The 13598-nt window shown below is 43.9% G+C and overlaps 1 protein-coding gene across 1 annotated transcript in view; it reads right to left on the reverse strand.

The window, feature by feature from the left end:
- Positions 1-13598, reverse strand: part of LOC108628279 (protein artichoke) — a 213467-nt gene that overhangs the window by 93552 nt on the left and 106317 nt on the right. The window contains exon 3 of the mRNA XM_018030099.2: positions 4094-4188. The gene's annotated coding sequence lies outside the window, so the exon portion shown is untranslated. The remainder of the gene's footprint in view (positions 1-4093; positions 4189-13598) is intronic.

The following is a 13598-nucleotide window of genomic DNA, read 5'->3' on the forward strand; positions in this document are numbered from 1 at the left end:
CTATTGACGCTAGCGAAAAAATTTTATATAGAAATTGTAGATCTCGTCGTCCTCTATAAGAAAGGTCCTATGCAATTTTTCCGTATCTCCAAGGGTTTAGGAGTTATTGAGGAAAAACGAAATTTTTTTCCAAAAGTTCGCCGTTTCGACGCTGGGATGGTCGGATTTTGTCAACATCAATAAAATGCCATATAATCATATGTAACTCATTAAATATCGAAATTAGAAGAAAAGTGCACTATTTTTAATTTTAGGAAATGCGATTTTCTAAGGTACATAAACTTTTGGTATTGACTACATAGCCAATACATCCTTAAGCTAGAAGGTTGAAGTTAACCGAAAAGCTCGAACGTAACACTGCACTGTCGGACATCAATTGAGGCCGTGAATGATATTTCATGAAAATCTTTCACAAGGATAGAAATGTTGTGAGAGTAAGCAACATCGAACTTTTCCCTTTGCCGAAAATTCCACTTCGCTAGAACTTTTGTTACAGATCAAACGAAGTTTCGACCATTGTCTCTGTGTAGAACCTTTCACAGGGTTTTCGTAAAGCGCGAAGTTAGAATATTTCCCAAATTTTCAGCGTCGCCCGTCAATTATATTGGCTGGTAAGGGTGTGTATCAACGATAATAGGGAAGCTTGCGCCGCGCGTAAATTCGAATTTTTGTTCGAGACTGGTTCCAACGTGGCTGGTTTTTATGAGCGACGTCGCCTCTCCCGTGATATCGCGTTTGTCCCCGACGCGACGCTTCGCTTTTTCAACGCATCCGTAAACGTGCACACGTCGCGTCGGACCGAAAGCGTCTAACTTTGAGAAGAGTGCGCATTTTTACGGCGCTGGTGCGTGACATATGAAGCCACGGGAAAATTTTCCAGGTTTCCTGGTTGTTAACGAGGAAGTTGGAGATGGTCCTGGTAGCTCTGATGCGCCGTCACCGTGGATCAGGTACAATTTCAGAGAAAGCTGAGAGTCAGCGACGCAATTTGCGTCCATCAGACAAGATGCGATGCAATTTACTTGAGATTAATGGTATCCGTGTACCATTTATTTATTTATCGGCCAATGTGCTTTGATAATTTACTTAATTAAATAACTCTGACATTATTCCATTCTAAGCGAGCGTTCTGTTTCATTGATATTTTCCATTATTTAAAATCAGATGCGCTCTCTATGAAAGTACTCGTATTTTTCTATGGAAAATACTTGGTCGTCCCATTTTCAGTAACCAGTTCCTCGCAAGCATCGAATGCACCTTCGCGACGATTGATTTCAGAACTCATTACCTCATTCATCCCGCGGCCACGTTTCGCCCATTTCTCTTCCTCACCCTATCGTTCCCTCGTTATCGGGAACGAAACTTATTTCGAGCCAATGGATACCACCTCGTACTCTTGCTTCGATCAGACGTGGAGGAGAGTGAATTTCAATTTTCGCCTCGTTTGGCCCGCACGATAATCGTTCCGTTCGCACTGGCTCTCGCTGGCTCGTCTGCTGTATGCATGTACACTTCCCAGCTCGAATGGGAAGATACTGTCGTTGCCAGCCGGTCGGCCGGCTCGACGAAATGAACTTTATCACGCAGCTGGGATCTTCATTGGAAAACGTGCGCGCCTGCCGTGGTGTGGCAGCGCGAGAAAGCTTCCTCCTAGCGACGTTGACATTGCGGCCAGGATTCATGGTTTTCGCTTCCGTCGCCTCTTTCTCTTCGCTTCCTTGCACTGGCTGCATGCTGCTCTTTTAACCACGCTTTTGTCACACCTTTTGGCCGGTACTTTTTCGCATGATGAATGAGCTCGAACTCTGTCAGGGATCACTGAGACGATTCAGGTTGATCTTGATTTTATCTTCTAATCATTTCTATTTGCAAACTGATTATATCTTATTTTTGCTACTGTCACATTGCGTTAATATAACACGTTTGCAATAAAATTTTCACATATTAAATGAGCTTTATTTGTTAGTTGTTTTACGCGCGTGTCACATTCTTCAATTTTAATCTTACTCCTAGATACGAATTTCATATTTTCCGTTATTTTCATGATACATTTTTTGCTCGTAGATTCATAATATAAGTTTTCATCACAGTGTTCATATTACGCCGTGCCCACCTCCTTGACCCTCCGTTGCACTGCCTGTCAGCTGCAGTTGCGTCAACCCTTCCCGACTTTTAGAATCTCCGAAGCTTTTGTTGCTTTTGTTCGCGTGTCTCCCGGTTTTTGTCGTACATTCCCTTTTAATTTTCTTCCGCGGCTATTCAATTATTAAAAAAACAAATGCGAAGATCGTGTCGCTGATATTTGAAGACCGATTTAAAAATTTCTTCCCTTTCTTCGTTCGTCGTATTTTCGAACTTTTACGTTTCCCTTAACGAAACGGGAAGGTCAATGGGACGGCGAAAGTTCGAGCGAACACCAGCAAAAAGGCTTAGCGTTCGACATCTTCACGGATATCAAGGCGACTTACCCGGTCGTTCTTTTTTCTCGAGAAAAATCTATTTTCCATGACGCGAGGGCAAAACTTCTCCACTTTCCGGTAAACGGTCCGGCATAAAAATCTGCATGCGATCATTCCGGCGATGGTTATCTCACAGATTCGATTCACGACTCGATCACGCGAAACTCTTTCTCGCCCTACCTATTCTCGTTTCCCGGACTTCTTAAACGACACTTTATGAATACTATAATCCTTCATTTTCGGGTTTACACTTTAACGTTAAATGAATGTAATCCGTTAAGAACAATGCATTTTTCAATCTCAGTGGTAGATACAAAGTAATTCTCATTCGTCGAAATGTAATATTTCTCTCAAATGTAACAGACACAAAAAGCTGTATTTTCAGCTCAAAAATGAATTGATTTTTTACCAGATTTCCCTCGACGTATATTTTGATTCTACGCATACATACACTTCTTTTAAATATCTTTCCATTCCATTGCGGAATGAATTCACCTATGCAAACCTGTTCCCTTTGAAAGAATTTCAATCCTGGACCCATCGTAAAAATTGAGACCGCAACTTCTCTGAATATTGAAATTCAAACTGAATCAACGGAAGATGATTCAGAAAATAATTAATTTCGGTTTTTATGTTCGATTTCTAATTCTAGGAAGCTTGACAACGCTTTTTCGCGTATATGAAACGCGAAGCGCTTTCGTTCTAAAAGGGCGGCGATAGAAATTTTTTTTCAGAACAAATAAAATTGTGCGATACAAAAAATTGTTCTATACCCGGCGCCAATTAAGCTAATCTGTTATGGCCTATATTTCGGAATCGTTATTAACAAACACACGAATTGATTTCATTTGTAGACTCGACCTGTTGGTCGGTCGAATAGAAATGCAGACACGTCGCTGTTCCAACAACAACGCGACAACAATAAAGCGAGACGTGCGTTTTAAATTACCAACGGTCGTGTACGAGGCAGCACATACATATATCAGCCGACCGGATGACAAATAGCGAAGATAATTATTTTTATTTGTTCAAAAATATTCGGGATCGCTCGTTACTCAAATGCTATCGGTGAAGTCGTACGTAAAATCAGATATCCGCCGGCGAGGAACAAGTTATTAAAACTTGCGGCCTGTCGGTGATAATAAATTAATCGGACCAGGTATCTACGCGAAATCGCGTTTACCAAACGAATATCCATTCTGGCCGATGCAAATTTAAACGCTAAATGTTTGACTGTAGCCGGTACAAATTATGTACACCGACGTTCCCGCGAAACGCGCGGCTATTATACGTCATAACGTGAAAATTCTGTGTCATCCGTCGTTGGAGTCTCAAGCCGTAAAACTTGTCCAATGGCCAGGCGAGAGGACGGCTCGAGAAAATTTTCCGCCGCGCCGGTTTGCCGGTTAAGTCGCAATCTATATGCAAATCCCCGAAATCTCGGCTTCTCGTTCAGGCCGCAAACACCGTGATTACGCAATTAAGACAGCCGTCCGTGGCTGGTTTACGCGAGACGTCGTCGTGAGAAAAGGAACGAAAAACAGAGACAACGGAGGAGATATAGTCGGCACGAAATTTTCAACGGCGCCCTCTTCCGCCTGTAGAAGGGTAAACGAAACAGTCCTGTTACTTACATCGTCCGGATCTTGGTTTTTGGGGGTCCGAGATCCTCTCCCGCCTGCTTGTTTCCTCGCTGTCATCAATCTTGGTGACGTACGACAGGACCGGACTGAAAGAAGAAAACGGAATTTCGGGGTTGACACTGTCAGGCTTTTCCAGCTGAAAAGTGGTCTGTACTTTTTCTCCAGACACGAGCACAGTTTATCTTCCCCTTAAAATAATTAAATATTGAACCATTAAATGCGCACTGCGTGCACAAATATTTTTGTTAAAACGTTTCGTTCAGAAGAAGTAAATTTGAGTAAGTTACTAAGGGAAACGCGACTTAAAATGATCAGTGGCAATTTCCCTCGTACACCGAGTAGCTTATCTTCGATCTCGAGGATGGGTGCAAAAGGCACGGAGAGATTTAAGCGAAGCGAACGTTATCGCCGGCGACCATTTGGCCGATACGTTACGTCGAGTAATTTACGAGTGGTAGGTAGGTGGAAGTTTATGAACGAGGGAGGCGGTGTCATCGTACAAAAGCGGGTCGGGGATCCCGGCTTGTTTGCCGGCTAGGTAAATACATATAAGCCGTAGCTCGTGCTGTAGCTGACCCACAATAATCAATGCGAAACGCCAATTAAACGTGCTCGCGATTATTCCGGGCATTTGTCGAAACGAATTTACGTTAGCTTATTATAATGTTAATTCGCGCGGGCCAGCCGCTGGTACACAGGCTGCCGCTAGCGGTAATAAATTCCGCACCGCGTTCTGTCACGCCTTTGTGCCCTGGCCGCCGCGCCAAATTCAATTTCATCCTCGCGCCGTTTATGTCCCGCGGTTCGCGCCTCTAATTCGTCCGGGAAACCGCGACGTCAGTAGCTCGACAAATTTTTAGAAACTGGGGAATATCCATATTTCGTAACAGGCTCCAAGCAGCCGACAATATTATGACTACTTCGTCGTACAAATTTCAAACGGAGGCGTCAAATTGTTACGGCGATCAAAATCGAAGAGCGAAGAGGGTTGGACATGATCTGTGATAGCAGTTCGAGCGAAACAGGCAAGAAGGCGAACGTCTGACATGGGAAGGTATGGACTAACAGACAAGGAGGAGAAACGCGTGACTGAGGAACCGGGAGGGAGGACCGTGACGGAGGGTTTTCGGGTAAAGGGTTGAAGGGTGGTGGGCGACTGTTATTCAAACGGCATGCGAATCTACTGTCGGAGTTGAGCGCGCGCCGTCCCCGCCGACAAAAGACATTCTTTTCGTCCGCGATTGAATATGCGATTCTTTCTCCCACGTCTCCGTTCGCCCACGTTGGAGGCATCGTTCCGTTCCCGCGTCACCCTCCTCGACCATTCTTCTAAATTCTACGCCATAAAAATACGCCGGTTTTATAGATATTTTCATAAATATGTCTCAAATATTTGGAAATATTTACAAATTGGACGATCAAAAGTTCTAATCGCCAATCGTATAAACTGGTTCCATTATTTTAAATGTGAACATTGGTCAGGACATAAGACATGATTTGTGATTACATTTTCTCTGAGTCGACTCAGAAGAAGTTTAGTTGTAAAATATGAGTAGGAACTCTGCGACGATTCAATTAATTTTCTTAGCTTTAAATCTTATTGAGTAGATCATATTTTGTTTCGCTTCTTTTGTGATCTGGTTTCGCGTGCGACAAACCGACGCGGCGACGTTCATTCTGGTCGGAAGCAGACTTGCAAGACGAGTCCCGGGAAGGAAACAATAAAGATCGCGGCCGCGTTTATCATACGCTACTGGATACCGGGCACGGACCACCCGCGCTTCCGTGCCGAGTCTTCGAGCCTGAAAGACGTGCCGCCTCCTCGACTGCATTCGAGGAGAGAGAGGAATAAAGAAAGAAGCTGGCGATATATTTTTCAGCGCGAAAGACGTCTCGCTGGGTTGCAACCTTGGAAAAATCTCACTTTTTCTGTTCATTCGGAACCGGCTTTGTGCGACGTGACGCGACCCGTCAGATTCACATGAAAACGGTTTTTCGCCCTCTGCTTTTCTTTCGACGCTCACTGGATTGGTATAAAAAATTCATACGGGTGCGAAACGATCGGCTATATTTTTTCAAAAATTCGTTCTATGTATGAACCGATGTCTCGCATTTGTGAAAATATTCATCTTCTATTTTACGGCAAACAGAAAGCTCGGCTTTGCAGTTTCTTACTGACTCGAAATTTTCTATTATTATTGATGAGGCTAGGCCGATAGCCGGCTGATAAGATCGATGCTCGAGGGACTGAACGGGGTCGAAAAATATAAAACGGCGGATGAAATCTGGGAGAAAGCGGTGATTTTTAGCCGGAATTTCGAATTACAGCGTCGAGCGGGAATTTCTCGTTGGTCCAATTCCGCGTGGTAAACCGACGATCGTGCGGGAACTCTCATAATTAATTCACCGTGCACGTGGGTCGATCGGTTCACAATTAATTCGACCGATCGAGCGCAATCGAATCGGTTGCCGTCCGATAGTTCGCCACACCACGCCGCGCAGTCCCGCTATTTACTTGGCTATCAATCCACGGCTGAATCCACGAGGTAAGGAATCGATTCGCGAGCCGCTCGGAAACGTCGTCGACCATGTTCCCACGGAGATTTCTCTCCTTGGAAGAAGTTTAATTGCCTCGATAAGCCTCGCCTGAATCGACGGTTTCGAGGCTCGACGCTTTTTTCCGAGCGAAGAACGAATTTCTTCCATAGCTTGATTACAATATCACTCTCGATATCTGCGGCTAGTTCGCTGAATAGTCATCGCACGTGCAATTCCAGTTTAACGGACAAAGGGAATGAAATTTTTTTGAGCCGCTGTCATGCTCCAGAAACTTTGTCGCGAGTTTTCTTCGGCGAGATTCATGAGACCAAAGCCAGGAGACAAATTGCGGAGAAGGAGCTCGGGGAAGAGATTAAGAACGCAAGAAAACGTCTCATTACCGCGAGCTTTCTACGCCGCGGTTACAGATCCCGGTTAATTTACATTTTCCCGCGAGCAACTCGAACAAGGCAAGAAAACATCGAAAGAGCGACGGTCCTTAAAACTGTTCTAAATTTTGTTGTCGCGTAAAACGATTCTGGAGGAACTGAGTGAACAAGATGAACGTAGATGAAGAGAGAGGGGGGGGGGAGAAAAAAGAGAACCGGTGGAATGGAAGTGTTCCATGGGCGGCGGCTTCCGTGGGCCGATCGAACGAACCCAGAATGGTGCCTTCAATTTTCGCGAGTGGAATTTATGACGCAGTTGGAGAAAATTGAACACGAACCCTGGAATCTATAATCTACGATGGTGTAATGGATGCGTCCTGAGATAATAATCTGCAGCGAACTTTATGTTCCCTATCAATAACCCTGTGTATATTCCTTTCTGGGGCTAATGGAAAAGGCGCTTTCATTCGATCTTTGAATTATTACGGGTGTAAAGAAAAATTTTCAATTTCCCACCAGATTTCGTAGAAGGCAAATACTTTGATAACAACTCATTACTTCTATCGTTCAAAAGATAGTAGATTCATCTAAATCTTGTCTTCTCAATCGAAAACACGATCTGCAATTTGGGAATGGAAGGAAATCAATTTGCAAGCCGAAATTAGGAATGTAGACTGATCCCATTTGAGACGATTATGGATTCAGATTTGTTCGAATCGATGCAGTTGTATCCTTGGGATTTAATCGTTCATGCGCGAATATTCCAGCACGACCGTGGGTCATTCTTCTCGAGTCTCATTGTATAAAGTATAAACGTTGCGAAGTATGCGCGGGCACGGGCGAAGAAATTTCTAAATTGAGTTTAATATCGGAGCCGTATTTCCGCCGACGGCGTGATTTCAAAATGAACGTGAAAACAGGAAGGGAAAGAATTCTCGATTGCGCGGAAGTTTTCAACATGAAAATACCAGAAATAATTATTATTAGTTCTGGGTTTCACTCGACCATGCTGTTGTGACGTTTCACGTAATATTTAATTCGATCAATGTATTCCTGTTTCGCAATCGCATGATTCAAGATACCTGTTATTTTTAATACATAGATACCTCTCAAATAGAATTTACATTATTAATATCGTCGATGGAACGACGTTTCAATTACGTGATGCATTTTGTTCCATTCAATTTAATTTCCTCGCTTTGCCACGTTTTATATATTATCGATTTGGCGAAATCATGCAGTAAACAAAATCCCTCTAGACATCAAACGGACGCGCGATGTCCTCTCCAATTACTGTGATTCCAACGTGTAATATCAACCGATTTGAACGAACGATTTGCGAGCTTAAAAAATTAAACGTTCTCTTATCAAACTCGAAATTATTAATCATCAAACCGATATGGATTTCAAAATGGGAATTATTTCGAAGGAAGTGAAATGCAAAGGCAGGTGCTTTCCGATCTGTAAATATTCAAAAAGTGGAACGTTTTTATGCAATGGGTGTATCGGGATTAAACTTGAAAATACTGAAATGCAGTTGGCAAAGTCAACGTAAATATAGGAACAGTTAAAATCGATACATTTTCCATTCGCTGCGCTGCAACCGTGCCCATTAATCATTACAGCTAATTTATATTCAGCACATCATTCGTGCACTATTTAAATCAAAATGTACAAATACATATAACATATACTTTCCCGGAACTATTAAAATAGAATTATTAAAAGAAAAATCATTGAATAATAATGATTATGAATTTCGTGTTCAATGGACCGTTCCGTCTATAAGATAAAATAAATACACGAGCTAGTTAAGCGTTTTTAGCTCAAGATGGAAACGAAGCAGCGATATAATCGTTGGAATTGAAAACCTAATTATCAGAAATCTGTTTCGTGGAACACTGGGTGGTTCCTATGCCAAGTGCAATCGTCGATTACGAGGGAAGCCAGTTGCACTCCAATATAATACGCAGAGTAGGAGTTAACCGGTTCTCCCTCGAAGATGGATCTAGAGAGGAAGGAGGGACCATGGACAGAATACGACAATAATTAAGAGGTCTCGAACTGGTGTTCGAGGAGGATTCGTGAGCGAGAGGGAAACTCGGCCTACACGACAGGTCCTCCCGGCATTGTACGTAGAAATTAATAATCGCGAGGCAGATAATAGCCGGATATCTCAAAGGGGCGAGCCCGTAACTACATCGGGATGCGCTCGAGGGCTTGCACGAGTTTCATCCTGAGGGCCCTCGCTCCGAGGGATACCGAGGCGCGCTGTTCAACCGGTTTCAGGGTTTCGGTTCGATCGAGTGCGAGCACCCGGAAACGTAGACGTCGTCCCGCGGGACGATCAGAAAAGCCAGTTCGTACCTCCAGCTCTTATTTCGAGTCGACTCGAAGGTAAACCCGCGGGAGGACTCCGTTCTTTCAGATAACGTTCTTATCTCGCGCGGTTATATGGCGCTGATAAAAGCCAGTTTTCAGTCGTCGCGAAGTTATTTAGGGAGGAGATCGCCAAACGATGCCAGTCGTTTGTATTGCAGAAATAGAGCTAATGGCACGGATGGCCTGGTTCCCTGATGACACATTGCAGAGGATATTAGAATTTTTTTTTTGTATAAAATATAGCAACAGCAATTTTCTACGTATAAAATATCGCAAACAACAACGATTAATTATTCTGGCAAACGAATATTATACTATAAATGGATTTACTGTTCTTAACAGTTCCCAGGCTGCTTAAATACCGGGCGAGGACGAGAATTTATTTCAACCCGATTCTTTCCACAGTTTCTTTCGACTCTTCTTCCATTCGTCTTCCCCGAAGGGTGTTCGGTTCGCGCGTTTTTCCAACCACGCGCTCGCCCGGTTTTTCCGGGTTCGAAAATTCTTCGGGGGAGGAGGGATCGTATCTCTTCACCCCCATCGACCGGCTCATTTGTTCATGTCAGGCGTCGACGTGGCATTTGGATAATTTCTCGCTCCCTCGCTGCTTTAATTCGCGGAATTCCACGTCGCGTCGTTCTTTCGTGACGCGATTTTTCGGGCGTCGATAATTGCCGCGAGCGCCGGTTAAATAGAGGCGCGAAACGAACGCGCGCGACCATCCGGGGAGGAGATAATTAAACTCGAACGAAACGAGCCCCGACGCTCGTAATTAATGGATTTTTAGCGAACGTGCCGCGCACCCTCACGCTGTGCCGTTCGCTTTGGCCGAAGTCTTCAGACGCGTCTGAATTCCGCGACGCGTTTTCTCGCCGACGGCATTCTTTCCCGGATTAAAGAGGAGGCGACCGGATCATCACGATTCAAATTCTGAAACTCGAGTTTCTTTTTTTCCTTAAGAAATAATAAAATAGAATTTCTACTCTCTTTTATAGCGACTGCTTGTATGATGAAAATGTACGATGACGTTTAATACATAAAGAAACAGGGTAGCTTTAATTTCATCAGCTTGCATTTAACGAACCTCGATTTGACATTCGTATCAGTTCGATTATTAACCATCAATATACATAATTGCCGAACCATTTTTATCGCTACCCCTTTGAACCGACGTTCGAAAATCGCATTGGCAATCAAAAAAGTGAAAACGTAGCCCCGATAAATGGAAATTTAATTCGGTGCCCGAGGTAGGAGGAAGCGGGGGCTTGAAATTTATTAAATCCACGTGAAATTTTCGAACAACTCCGTCGGCGTCATTACTCGTCGGCCTCCGCTCGTCGGCATGTAAGGAGGGGCGAGGGGGACGGGGCACGGTAATTTTTCAAGGGAAACTGTTCGATCGCTTAAATAAAAAACCGTGTTCGGTAAAAGTGCAACGCGTCAGCCGGAGAATGAGCTATGAATGCGGCTTAAACAGGGCCAGCTTTAAAACCCGGCGCGGGGTTCGCGCGCGCAGCCTCAAGCCCCGTGTCTACTAATTTATCACCCGCCTCGTTCGTCCCGCTCGGCCAATTCATCGACTCCGTCAATTACAAAACAATCGACGCACGATTAAGTAATCGCTCCGTGCAATTAATTAAAAACAGACGCCAGGATTCTCCGTATATCGATCCCCTTACTATCTCACTTCGCTGAATGCACATGTTTTTCCCACGTCGTCGGACAATTTATGTCCAAATTACATGACGAGACTCGTTCACAGAAAATATTGAATAAAATTTTGCGTGTATTATTACGAACAATTGATCGATTCGTCGCACATATTTCTTACATTATCGTAAATGAACAGTCAAAGGTTCGGTATCGACGACGCATTGACAATTTTTATGTAATAACGTGATAAGAACAAGGAACGCTAGTAGCTCGTAACTATGTCGCGGAATTGAATATCCATTGCCTTGGACCGGCGCAGTATGACACAGCAATAGTAACTGTAATCGTAGCAATAATTTCGCCGGAATGCCAGCGAGGCAACTCTAAAGTTTTAATTGGAACCTGTCATACGCGTTGAGAACTATACGCAGCACTGCAACGGCATGGAAACGGCGGACAACATTCGAGGGGTTTATGGGCGGGCTACCATGGCGAAGTACAATAAAGAGGGTTCCGCGCGACACGTATGCGCTATTTCGTGATGAACTGTCCGCCATTAACAAGGAACCACCGGATGAGATGATACGGGTGTCGAATCGCCCAAGTAAAGAGGTACCAAATGCGAGATCGCTTTTTCAGTGGACAGTTTCCGCGTCTAAAAATGTGTCATTTTGTTTTCTGCCAAACCGTCGGGAGATAAATTAGACGGGGCGCATGGAAACCCGGCGTGAAAACCGGGACGCGATTTATTTACAGAAAAAAATAGCTTGGATATTGTCTCGCGGGGAAAATGTTCGTAGACGGATTCCGTTTCGTATTTGTTTCAATTTTCACGTTACTTTTGAAATTAATCGGGAATTATGTACCTCGCCGGCGTGTTCGAAACGTTCCGAGGGCTTTCAGTGCTTCCGGCGACGTGCGCGCAGTTTCCCCGGGGTAACGTCGCTCGCCGAATTGTTCGAAAGATTTACCATTTGCGCGAAACGGAAATTTGTCTCTCAAAGCGCCCGAGCTCTTAACTAGTTCAATTTACGGCTTCAGTTTCTCTTTCTTCAGAATCGAGTCGACGGTGCCCTTTAATTAAAAGTATCTGCGCCCGACTGCCGCGTCGCGTTTGCTGATTTCAGCAACGTAGTATTGTCGCCGTAAAAGGTTCTAATACTGTCAAAGGGAAACAAAATACTCCCGTCCTCGTCTTCGCATTCTCTATTTACTCAGAATTCTCGGGCGTTTCCCAGTGAATCCTGGCGCTCGAATTTATATGCATATATTTCGCTCAGAAAACCTTCAAATTCAACCGAGGCGATTATCTAAAGAGGAACTAAAAGCTGTTATAAACATCAGACAAATGGAGTTTTACTGTTCGCACCCACGTCCGGATATAAATAGTATATTAACTCACTGTTATACGGAACCGGAAACGGTGGCAGAGAAGACAGTTAGTGCATTCCTATTAACTCGCATAAATGGAGATGTAGTGTACATTTTTTTGGTCGACGCCTAACATAGCTCATTAATCCGCGTAGCCGGTGTCAAAAGTCACCGCGTCGCGGCGAGCAACGGTGTTAAATTAATCCCGGTAGGAGTCATTTCGCTCGGACCTGGTGCTAATGGCCCGCCACCGGCATCGCCGTAACGCGGCCATAAATTAATCCCGGCCAGTCGTTACGTTGCCTTCGAATGGTGGTTCATCCCTATACAGGAACGCCATAAACGGGCGTTGTGACGCGTACAGCAATCCCATCGCGACTCACCCCGTGTGTTTCAAAACTGCTGACGACTAGCCAGACCCCGCGATCTACTCGGTCCATTCCGCGAGACTGGTTCTACCCGCCGCAGGTGGATAAACGCGAAAAGATACTACGTATAAGAAGGGATTATAGTATCGATGGATTTTTTCGTTTGGGCAAGGAGCTTGGGCTCTGTTGGTCGTTTTCGAGATTATGGTTTCGCTTAAACGTTTATCGATTCCCGTACGAACCGCTGACTATTGGTTCTCGTTGTACCCTTTCTCATATCTTTGGACAACTACTGAAGATTATCGATTGCACTGAATTATACGATCACGCCTTTATAATCGACTTTGTAAAAAATCAATTTTTTCGAAAAAAAATTTCGTCGTTTTATTTGTTGCAACATGTTACTACTTGATTAAGGATGTATTGGCTATACAGTCAATCCCAAAAGTCTATGTACCTTAGAAAAACGCATTTCCTATAATTAAAAATAGTGCACTTTTCTTCTAATTTCGATATTTAATGAGTTACATATGATTATTTGGCATTTTATTGATGTTGACAAAATCCGACCATCCCAGCGTCGAAACGGCGAACTTTTGGAAAAAAATTTCGTTTTTCTTCAATAACTCCTAAACTGTTGGTTCTACGGGAAAATTGCATAGGACCTTTCTTGTAGAGGACGACGAGAGCTACAATTTATGTACAAAATTTTTTCGCTATCGTAAATAGTTTACGAGTTATTGACGAAAAACGAAAGAACAGTTTTTTGCAAATTACTCGTAAACTACTGAGGCT

This window comes from Ceratina calcarata, unplaced genomic scaffold, assembly GCF_001652005.2.
Source record: "Ceratina calcarata isolate Rehan_Ccalc_2016 unplaced genomic scaffold, ASM165200v1 scaffold514.2, whole genome shotgun sequence".
Classification (NCBI taxonomy): domain Eukaryota; kingdom Metazoa; phylum Arthropoda; class Insecta; order Hymenoptera; family Apidae; genus Ceratina; species Ceratina calcarata.